This window comes from Aedes albopictus, chromosome 3, assembly GCF_035046485.1.
Source record: "Aedes albopictus strain Foshan chromosome 3, AalbF5, whole genome shotgun sequence".
NCBI classification, from domain to species: Eukaryota; Metazoa; Arthropoda; class Insecta; order Diptera; family Culicidae; genus Aedes; species Aedes albopictus.
The window spans coordinates 263,389,354-263,400,733 of record NC_085138.1 but is presented as its reverse complement, the minus strand read 5'-3'; positions in this window follow the sequence as shown (position 1 = coordinate 263,400,733).

Below are 11,380 nucleotides of genomic sequence, written 5' to 3'. Positions count from 1 at the left end.
CAAAGGTAAGTAGACTTCAGCTATCAATGTTACATATTTTCCCTGAAAGCTAAGCAGTCGTAAGGCCTGTGCAAACTCAAACGTAAGTCGGGACTAAATTGATTGTTTTTTTACAACTTTTTCAAAATACAAAATATTTCCTTCAACTCTGGAATTGATCAAGCGGGTTATCGAAACTAAAGTGCAAATACATAATTACATATGTACGATTGTTCAATGAAGTAGATTCAATTTATTCTAAGTTGCTGTGTTCTCGTCTTACCCATTTACCAACAAATGGATAAATGCAAGAAGCAGCAAGTAAAAGCATGTTCAATCTTGAAATACTAATTTAAATTTAATACAAATATGCAATTGGGTGAAATAGCCATTCAGCATCACTTCTTCATGCAAAAGAAAGATTAAAAATAATTATTTTTAAATTTCTTTGAATTCCGCTGCAGTAGTAGTGCAATAACTGTGCTTATCTTAGGACAGGTCTATTAATTTCGTCTGCGACTTACAGACTTTTTCAGTGTCGAATGTTCAACTTACACCTACTTTATTAAGCAGCTACTTTAAGAAAAAGTACTGCACATATTTTATGAGCATAAGGCTTCGCCAGGGCTCAGTTTATTATAACATTTTCCTATGTTGATCGACACCTTTACACTCCTCTCATTGGAACTATAATATATCATTTGATCCATGTAATAAGAGTAACTAATCTACACAATTTTTAAATCTAAACGGTCCGATTTGTTTTGGGATACTGTTATCCTTCACTGGAACTTAAGTGGAGATGAATGTGCAATCCGTAATATTAAGATATGTATCACACTTCCAAAGGATTTTTTCTAGGAGTTCCCCCAGAAACTTTCTTAGGATTTTGCCAAAACCCTTCCAGCAAAAATGTCTTCTACCTATGATCTCATAATTATCCCATTCATATGGTAAAGACAGCAAATATGGGACAGATATGCGATCATAGGCAAAATATCACCAGGAATTTATACTGGAGTTCCTTCTGGAATTTTCGCTCGAGTTTCTCTGTCTGAGTTCTTCCAGATTTTTTTTGTAGAAGTGCCTCTGAGAAATTTGAAGGAGTTCTCCAGAAATTCCTCCCAAGCATTTCTTTAGGATATTCCCAAAAGATTTCCTCCTGTTTTTTTAAGATATTCATCCAATCGATTTGAATAGATCAAATTTTTTCTCAAAATTTCACCAAGCATAAATGCCATAAACTCCTTGACGAATTCCTCTATAAATTACTCCAAGAAGCTCTTCAGGAGATTCTCTAGGAATTTCTCCAAGACCTCCTTCATGGATTTATACAAGGTTTGTTTACATTGAGAATCTCGGTATACGTTATGAATAAATATATATTTTATTTATCTTGGTTAGAGGTTGAACAAGAAACGAACCAAGTCAGGATCACCAATGCCTACTTGATCTTCAACTTCAACACCCCCTCTTGATCCGACGCCTTTGGATAGGTCACATGCTCCTCTTCGATTGCATACACCACCGTGTTCAGCGTCATTTGATCGTCTCCCAGGGTTTCGAGGGCCGTGATGAGAGGATCGGATGAATCTAGAAGTTTTGAACAGTGATACCACCATATCTGCATCCGACAGCGTCGCACCAGCAACCCGTAGATGGCGTATCAAATTCTCAAATGCCAGGTAAATATTCACGCATCGACGAACCTTCTTTTATCTTCAAACGGCTGAACTACTTCTAGATCAGGTTCTGCGTTCCCAAGGACTTCTTCGCAAACGTGTTTAGCAGGCTTGTCCAAATAGCTTTCGGCGACTTCTTCTCCCGTGTAACTTCGAGACACTCAGCGAGGAATCCGATCAGCAAGGATTTTGCCTTCTTATCCACCTCTGCAAATTTGGCCTTCAAAGCTTCTTGTGCGGGAGGGTCCTCTGTCAACGTATGGTCTACTCTCATTGCTTCCAGGTAAGCGCACATACTGAAACTCCAGTTGTGAAATCGAGGTAACCTATTTGGATTCACGGTATACGTTGTATGAACAAACATTTATATGATCTATTTTGGTTGGAGGTTGAACAAGAAGTGAAATGTGTCAAACCAAGTCGGGATCACCAATGCCTACTTGATCTTCCTCCAGGATATTCCCAAAACGGATTCGGATTGATCAAAATTTTTTCTTAAAATTTCACCAAGGGTAAATGCCATGAACTCCTTGACGAATTCCTCCAACCATTACCGCAAGAAGTTCTTCAGAAATTTATATAGAGATATCTCCAAGACCTCCTTCATGGATTTCTGCAAGAATTTCTGTAGGATTTGATATCTCTAAAAAAAATTTCAATGATTTTTAGGAATCTCTTCAATCAATTTCTAAAAAGGATACGGACAGTTTCTTCAGTCAGGGACTGTACAGACTGAATGAAACTTAACATTATACAACGGACACATGTAAGGGGCATGTACCGAGTGGATACGGGGAAGAAACTATTCTCATGAAAATTTTCATCGCCGGGAGCGGAAATTAATCTTCATCCCATAAAGATTGCTCTACGAATTCCTCAAGACTTGAGGAATTCGTAGAGCAATCTTTATGGGATGAAGATTAATTTAATTTTTATACTTAGTATTTCCTCCGCAAATTTCTCCAATTCGTGAAAATTTTTAAGAACTCGTTCAAATATCGATGAATTACTTCAAGAATCCTCCCAAATTAAAAAAAATCCACAAACATATATAAATAATAAGTGATTAAATCCTCAAACTAAAGAATAATTTGGCGGATTGAATATGGAATGGAATCTTAAAATTAACTGCATACCTTCCTACAAGTATTCCTTCAGGCTTTTTTTTTGTCGAAAATTCCTGTACAGTCAGGTTTTTTTTACGCGGGTTTTTTACGCGGTTTTCATTTACGAGGTTTTTTTACGCGGATTTTTGAATTAACGCGGTTTATTTTTACGCGGATTTTTGAATTAACGCGGTTTATTTTTACGCGGTTTTTTTGAATTAACGCGGTTTTCATTTACGTGGATTTTTAATTTTAAGCCGGAATTTTTCCAAGCATTATTATAGAGTTTTTTCTACATATTTCTGTAGTTTTGGTGCTTAACAGCATTAAAAAGGTAGAATATGATGCAGAGTAATTTTCTGGATATCCAAGGACATCCAAACTGTTCTGAGTTTAGATCCTAAAGTCTACGTCTGTAACGGTAACTTCTTGCATTATACAAAGCAACGATTTGTAATCTATTAAGCCCAGTAAGTCTTTTGAAAGTTCAATAGACAGTTTCAGATCAGTCGGGATATCCTAGGTCATCCAAACTATTCTGGAGTTTAGATCCTAAAGTTTACGGGTGCAGCGGTAGCTTCTTGCATCATATAAATCAACGATTTGTAATCTTTTATGCCCAGTAAGTCTTTTAAAAGTTCAATAGACAGTTTCAGATCAGTCGGGATATCCTAGGTCATCCAAACTGTTCTGGAGTTTGGATCCCATATTCTACGGGTGCAGCGGTATTTTCCTGCATTATACAAAGCAACGATTTGTAATCTATTAAGCCCAGTAAGTCTTTTGAAAGTTCAATAGACAGTTTCAAATCAGTCGGGATATCCTAGGTCATCCAAAATATTCTGGAGTGTTGATCCTAAAGTCTACGGGTGTATCGGTAACTTCATTCATAATACAAAGCTACGACTTGTAATCTTTCATGACTTACTGAACATCTCAAAGTTTAATAGACAGCATCAGATCTGTTGAGATGTCTAAGGACATCCAAACCTTTCTTGAGATTACATGAACTTTTTTCATTGTACAAATCTACGATTTGTAATCTATTATGTCCAGAGATTATTATTATATCTATTATTGTATCTATCTATCAGATAAAGGGCCCATATAGCCGAGGCGGTAAACGCACGGGTATTCAGCATGACCATGCTGAGGGTGACGGGTTCGATTCCCGGTCGGTCCAGGATCTTTTCGTATAGGAAATTTCCTTGACTTCCTTGGGCATAGAGTATCTTCGTGCCTGCCACACGATATACACATGCAAAATGGTCATTGGCAGAGGAAGCTCTCAGTTAATAACTGTGGAAGTGCTCATAGAACACTAAGCTGAGAAGCAGGCTTTGTCCCAGTGAGGACGTTACGCCAAGAAGAGGAGAGAGGAGAGGATCTATCAGATAATTATGTCTATTATGTCTATTTCTGGCTGTTCAATTTTCTGATTTGAAATATTTTAAAACTATTTTGGAATAATTATTGATTTAAACCCTGTCTAATTATGTATAGTTACTATTTTCAGCTTGAGAAACTACTATCATAGCCATAGACTTTAAAAACTGAGTTCCAGAACACTTAGGATTACCTGGAATATCCCAATTTTTTCTGAGAATGCTTTGTGACCTTTAACTACCAATCCTCGAGCAATCGCGCTGTTGTATTTTGTACAACATGTTGAAATAATCTCGCTTTTCGTGTTCAGTAATAAGCGTGGTGTTGACGGTGGTGGGCAACCGCGCGAGTTACGGAAGGTTAAGTGAACATGATTTACTGCCTGTACTTCGACACTTATGCAACAACTGTGAGATGGAGTCTTAACAACCAGTGTTGCAAAACTTCATCTCATTCATTTGAACATTAACCAACAAATCTTTTCAAACATTGTTCCTTCTATTCATGTTCAAAACGATATCATTCAATCAGGGCACGAAACACGAGAAAACCCTGCCAAATTCCGCCAGACTGAAAAAATATCGAATGTCGGGTCAAAGTTGGGTCAATTTTTATCGAATGTTGAGCCACTGTTGGACCAACATCGACCAAGTATTGGGTCCATGTTGGGTTTGGTGGCCAAAATAAAAATAGGTGAATGATAGGTTGATGTCGGGTTTGACGTCATCAATGATGGTAAAAGCTTTAAACCTTTAAACAATAGCTTGGCAGTTTGTGTAACTTGTAGAAATTTTGAGTGACAGGCAAAAATCTTAAAATGTTGTCTTAAAGTAATTCGTTGAGTTCATTTTTTAATATAAAATTAAGAAGGAAATTAATGAGTTAAATGGTTTTCATTTACGCGGATTTTTGAATTAACGCGGTTTTTTTTACGCGGATTTTTGAATTAACGCGGTTCATTTTTACGCGGATTTTTGAATTAACGCGGTTTATTTTTACGCGGATTTTTGAATTAACGCGGTTTATTTTTACGCGGTATGTATCCCCCGCGTAAAAAAAAACCTGACTGTACGGGAATTCTTCAAGGATTTGTCTAGCAAATCTTCAAAATTTTTTTTTTTCCTTAGAAACCATTTACCACTTCTCCCGCATTCTTAGGAGGTTTTCTCTGAGAATTTTTAAGTGGTCCAACCAGGTGTTTTTCGAACATTCCTCTAAAAAAATCTTCTAGAAATTCTTTAAAATAATATTCCAAACGAGCTTGGTGGTCTAGTGTCTACTGCTCCTGATTTAAATGCAGAAGGTCCTGGATTCAATCCCTGGCTCGTCTCTTTCATTCTACTTTGTATTCTATCTACTTTCACTATACTCTCTTATCTACATACACATCTCATGTAGGGTGCCTGTACCAGTTATCGCACCACCTAAGAAAAACTATTTTTACAAAAATAAGAAGAAGACCGACCAATGTAAACAATAAGTCAAATGATTGATTTGTTTTAATACTTTACAGGAAAAATATAGAAACGGACCCGAATAAAAAATACAGTAGAAAAACCGAACGTTATATTGTAACAGTACTATTTAGAACCATATTTTTACAATAGACACCACTGTAAAAATAAAAATACAAAAACAATAAGATGTAATGTAGGACACCATACCGTGAATTGTAAATAAGATTTTTACAATATATTATACAGGTTGTTAAGTATCGTAACAATATAACAAAATATTTTTCTCCATATATATTTTTTTGCAAAACCATACATTTTATTGTTAATGAATTGTTCAAAATACTGATACGTGGGTTTAAATATACCGTACATTATATGGTACATGAATGGCTTCAAACAATAAAATGTACCGTAAATAAATTGTTTTTAATTGTAATTTCACTACTGGTTATACATTTAATCAAATGGTTTTGGAATGGTTCTCTTTTGTTATGTTGAATTGTTTTACATTACATAAACCATATATTGTTATATTATCTTGCCATTTTCCTCCTGTTAATGGCATCTTAGGCTTATTAGATTTATTAGAATGCGTCTTGAGAATTCTCCAGAGCGTTTTGGATAACCCTTCATATATAGGATCGCCCACGTCTAAGTCTGAGTAGTCTCTGATTGCATTAACAGTTGAAGCTTAGGCTCCCATGCCCCACCAGCCAGATAACCGGGTTTTGCAAACTTAGCATTATTTGTGGCAACACTTTGAGCGGCATGATGGAACTATGCCGAGCGCGCTAAGTGTTATTAGACCACTAATGTAGTTGCATGAAGTGGGTGACGAGGTACATATGTAAGTATCATTACAGCGTGCTTAACCGTTATTGCAATATTGAGGCACCAGTTTGACTAAAGTTTGAAATACATAACAACTCATGAGATAACTGTCAAGTTCGATTCAAATATAAGTTAGGTTAAAAAGCGAACCCGCAGACGAACCTATATTAAAAGTCATTTCAGTGTTCAGTCCAGTCCATATGTTAAAGATGGCTCTACGTCAAAGATAAAGTTTGTCAACCGCATTTGATTCGATTGTGGTCGAAGGCAAGTTCACAAGAGAGAAGAGAAGAAAACTCCCCTAAATGCAAATACAGAAAAAATAGTGTTGAACTCATCCACTGATTTCGGCACCTACATTTCAAAAGGGCGTAACTGCATTTCAAAACAGTACCTTCTTTTGAAGCTGTGGATCGTATTTCATATTTCCCATGAAATCCATCCCCACTATCAGAAAGAGGGGGATTTTAGCTTTCTTTTAGTACTTATAGATTGTCCAAAAGATTGAACATACGATCCACAGCTTTGAGAGAAGGCACTATTTCAAAAAGCAGTTACGCCCTTTTGAAATGTTGGTGCCGATTTACGATAATCTGATCTGCGTCTTTCCGAGTTGACCTACATTCGTATTTTTTTTTTTTTTTTTTTTTAATTTCTTTGTATTTGTGAATTTTAACTTATTGCTAATTCTTCACACCATTCGTATTTCTCTCATCGCACTCTACATAACTAGTCCGCCATATTTCTTGGATCTACATTTCTTGGGACATCTGGTTCACCACTGATGTAAACATTTTATTGACTTCAAATTGATGTTTCAACTTATTCACTTTTTTCTCTTTCCTTTCCTCTGCCTCAAAAAAGTCACAAACATCAACAAAACAAAGCAGGGAAAAAATCTAAAACTTAATAAATAATTAAAAATGCACGAAAAAATAATATTTCGGAAAGTGAATGGTTCAAACGTAAGAAAAACAGTATAATATATTGTTACATAAAAATCGAATGTAAATGTATAGTAGCTGCAATGTGAAAAGCTTTTAGCGAACCATTTTATTACAATACACTTTATTGTAGCTGGTACACTGTATGGTGCAGGAATGGTTTTCACCAAATACCCTATGGTTAGTTTTTACCCGGGGAGCCAAAACTACTTTTAGTATTTATTACGGCGTGTGCCAATGATAGGAACCCTGTACCAGTTATGGACACATTTGTTAATTTGGGTTCCACTTCGCACTATTTACATGCATTCCTTATGGGAGTTGCCATAACTGGTACATTATGGCGAAATAGGGTGCAAGGAGGCCGAAAAGTTAAAGAAAATTATTTATTTCTACTATAATTTGAGCAAATTGTGAAGTTTGAATAATAGAACAGATCGGTGAAGTACTAGATTTGTAGTAATGGGCTGAATTTTTGTATGGTGAGAAGGTCAATTCTCCGTTTCTGCAATGAAATGGTACAAAAAGCGTGGGTATTATGATTCCTTGCCTAATTTGATGCTGTTTGAGCAAAACTTTGGACAACAGTGTTGTTGTTTTCTCCTTTTCTTGCAACATAAACAACATAGTTATCCAAAGTTTTGCTCAAACAGCATCAAATTAGGCAAGAAATCATAATACCCACGCTTTTTGTACCATTTCATTGCAGAAACGGAGAATTGACCTTCTCACCATACAAAAATTCAGCTCATTACTACAAATCTAGTACTACACCGAACGTGCCCCATTGCAATCATCTTTTGTGTTCGTGAACAACAGCGATTTTTTTCTTGTTGATTTGTATCTTTAAAGGTTGAAAATCAACTATGGCGAATTTGAGGTACTATAGCCATAACTGGTACACTGAGCCTATAAACTTATGTTCATATCCATCGCTAGAGCCAGAAACGATTTGAAAAAGTCGTTTCCCTTCCTTCCTTCACAATAAAGTGTAAATCTATCAGATAACGCTTACAAGTTATGCAACCTAGCGAACTCTGCCGCTTCACAGTAAATCTTCCCACAATCTATCACTTTACGCTACAGATTTTTTTTTCCAGTAACGTCTGCAGAAAACCCCGAAAGAATTAAAAAAAATCGCCTAAAGAATTTTTAGACGGGATCCTCGTAAGAATATCTAACAAAAAAAAACAAACAATTTTGGGGAAATCGTTGAAAGAATTGCTTAATTTCATGTGATTTTCATCCTTGAAAGAATTCCTAAAAAAAAACTTTGAGAGAAATACTGATGAAATCGTTGTTAGAACTCCTGAAGGATTAATTGAAGAACCCTTGCGAGAAAACCTGACAAAAATCTTTGTAAAAGCTCCTGAGGGAATCTTTGGAAAAATATTTAAGGAATTTAAGAAGGAGGAATCATTGAAAGAATTCCTTGATACATTTGTAGAAATCTTTGTAACATTTTCTGATATAATTTTAAAAATTATTATTGAAGAAAAACTTGGAAAACCCCTCGAATCATTGGCGGAGAAGATTTTTGGAGGGATGCTCATATCAATTTGAAGTAATTCTTAGATATTCGCCAAGTGAGTCCTTAAACCAGCGATCCTCAAGCCCATTTTTTCTACCGTTTGTTTTGCACTTCCTAAATCCATTTGTGAAACATTCAACACGTTATTCTAGGTTATTTTGGGAGTGGAACAACCTTCCTAAGAAACATTTTAAGAATTTCTACGGCAACATAGAGAACTCGGCATCACGTGCGGCCCGCGGGCCGCACTTTGGTGATCACTGCCTTAAACGATGTCTTGAAGGAAATGTCTATAAAAAAAACTTTTTTTCTGTAGATTCATCCTGGAGTTTCGTCTAGAGCTTCCTTTATGAATTGCCTCCTAGATTTTTTTTTCCAGTGATTCCTATACATTCGTCTAGGGATTTCTCCAAGGGTTCCTTGGAATTTCTGGAGCAATCCCCAGAACAAACTTCTGGAGTAATCATCAGAAGGAACTTCTGCATTAATCCCTAGTATGAACTTCAATAGGAGGAATCTCTGAAAGGAACTCCTGAAGCAATCCGCAGATGGAGACATCTTTAGAGGGAACCCCTAGAGAAATCTTAAATCTTTTGGGGATCTTCTGAGGAATCCTGAAGGAACACCTGAGAAATTCCCAAAATGAACTCCAGGAGGAATTTCCAAAGAGATTATGCAGAGTGGACCTGGTGGGATGGTTAGAACATTTGCCTATCACGCCTATCAGAGAGGAACTAGCCTCGCGTTAAAAATCTCATTATTGAAGATAAAAAAGGGGATTTATGGCAAAATCTGCAAAGGGAATCATAGGAGGAATCGCTATAGGAATTCCCAGAGGGAACTCCTGGAGGAATCCCTAGCAAAATCTCCTGACAGAGCCCCTGGAGGAATTCCCAGAAGTAACCCCTGGAGGAATACTGCCAGGAAAAATTTCCAGAACTACTGAAAAAATCCTTGAAAGAACTTTTAAAGGAATCTGAAAATGGAAATGCTGGGAAACCCCTAGGAGGAAATAGTAGACCTAGAAGAATAGGCATATCATATATCATATGCAGCTGCGTATGATCGCAAATCAGTCCCATATTTGCCGGCTTTCCTATTCATTAGACAGTTATGCGGACAAAAATACGATAAAATTTTCACCGTTTAAACAGGACTAGCTAATGACTCCACTGTAGTCGAAAAATGATTATTGTGATCATTGAGAGCTTCACTATAAAATATACCATGCGTATGGATTCCAACCGTACAATGCTTTACAATTTCAAAGACTAATTTTTCAGGAGTCAACCAAGAATATCTGTAATCAAGGGTTTAACCAGTTGAAAAAAGGCAGTCCAGGTTCCAGTGGCAATGTAGACCCAGAAAAAAAAATGAAAAAAATACTGACAAAAATTATGGGCAAACCAGACAAAGCTTATATTTATATAAATTTCGAAATTGTCGAAATAAATGTTTTAATTATAGTACCTCTGCAGACATGTCCAATGAAAAATGATGATACAAAACATTGAGTAACCACGCATTTGCCTTTTTACTCCTAGAGTACGAACAAGTAGTAAATGGGGTTGGTGGTATTGAATTGAAAACCAGCAGAAACGCAGGAAAGGGCAGAGATGAAAACGGTCCGTGAATACATTCAAAGAACAAGTCCACGCAGAAGCAGCCATGCCGTAGAATCTCACTGTTGTGTATGGTACACATTTATAATGGATACTTGGAGGAAATGCCTCGCTTTGCTAAAATGCCGGGGTTGGAAATGTAAATGATCCTGGCTATCGACAGCACATGAAAATACTTTCAAAAATTATCATGTTTTTTCCCTGGAGAAAATGAATATATTGGGGTTCATATAGCAATAGCCTGTTCAGCAATACAATGCTGAGGATGTCTGGGTTCGATTCAAAATATAATCCAGGAACTTATCATAACAGAAATAACCTTAACTTCCATAAAGTTCTTCGTGCCTGGCACACTATGAGCACTTCCACAGTAAATAACTGAGAGCTTCTTCTGCCTTTGACCATCTTGCATGTATATATCTTATGACAGGCACGAAGATTCTTTATGCTCAAAGATATGAATGATATTTTAATCGAATCGAATTCGTCACCCTTGGCATGGTCTTACTGAATACCCGTGAGCTTACCACATTGGCTATATGGGCCCTTTCCCCACGTTTTCCCTAAGTTATAGAAATTCCAGTTCATTCTTTTCTCAAAAGTATAACTTCTTCTGAGAACTGCTGAATACGAATAAGACTTGATCTTGCTTGATTGACCGTCTGGAGATGCTACTCCAGTTTCACCAGATTAGCTTCACTTACGCAAGGAACAAATGATCGGCGTGAGTCAGACTGGTCTATCTGTTCTTCAATGATTTTGGGAAAATACCTAGCAAAGGCTGAGGACATCAAATCAAGTGCATTATTTTTTGAGAAACTATTATTCTTTTATGAAATGTA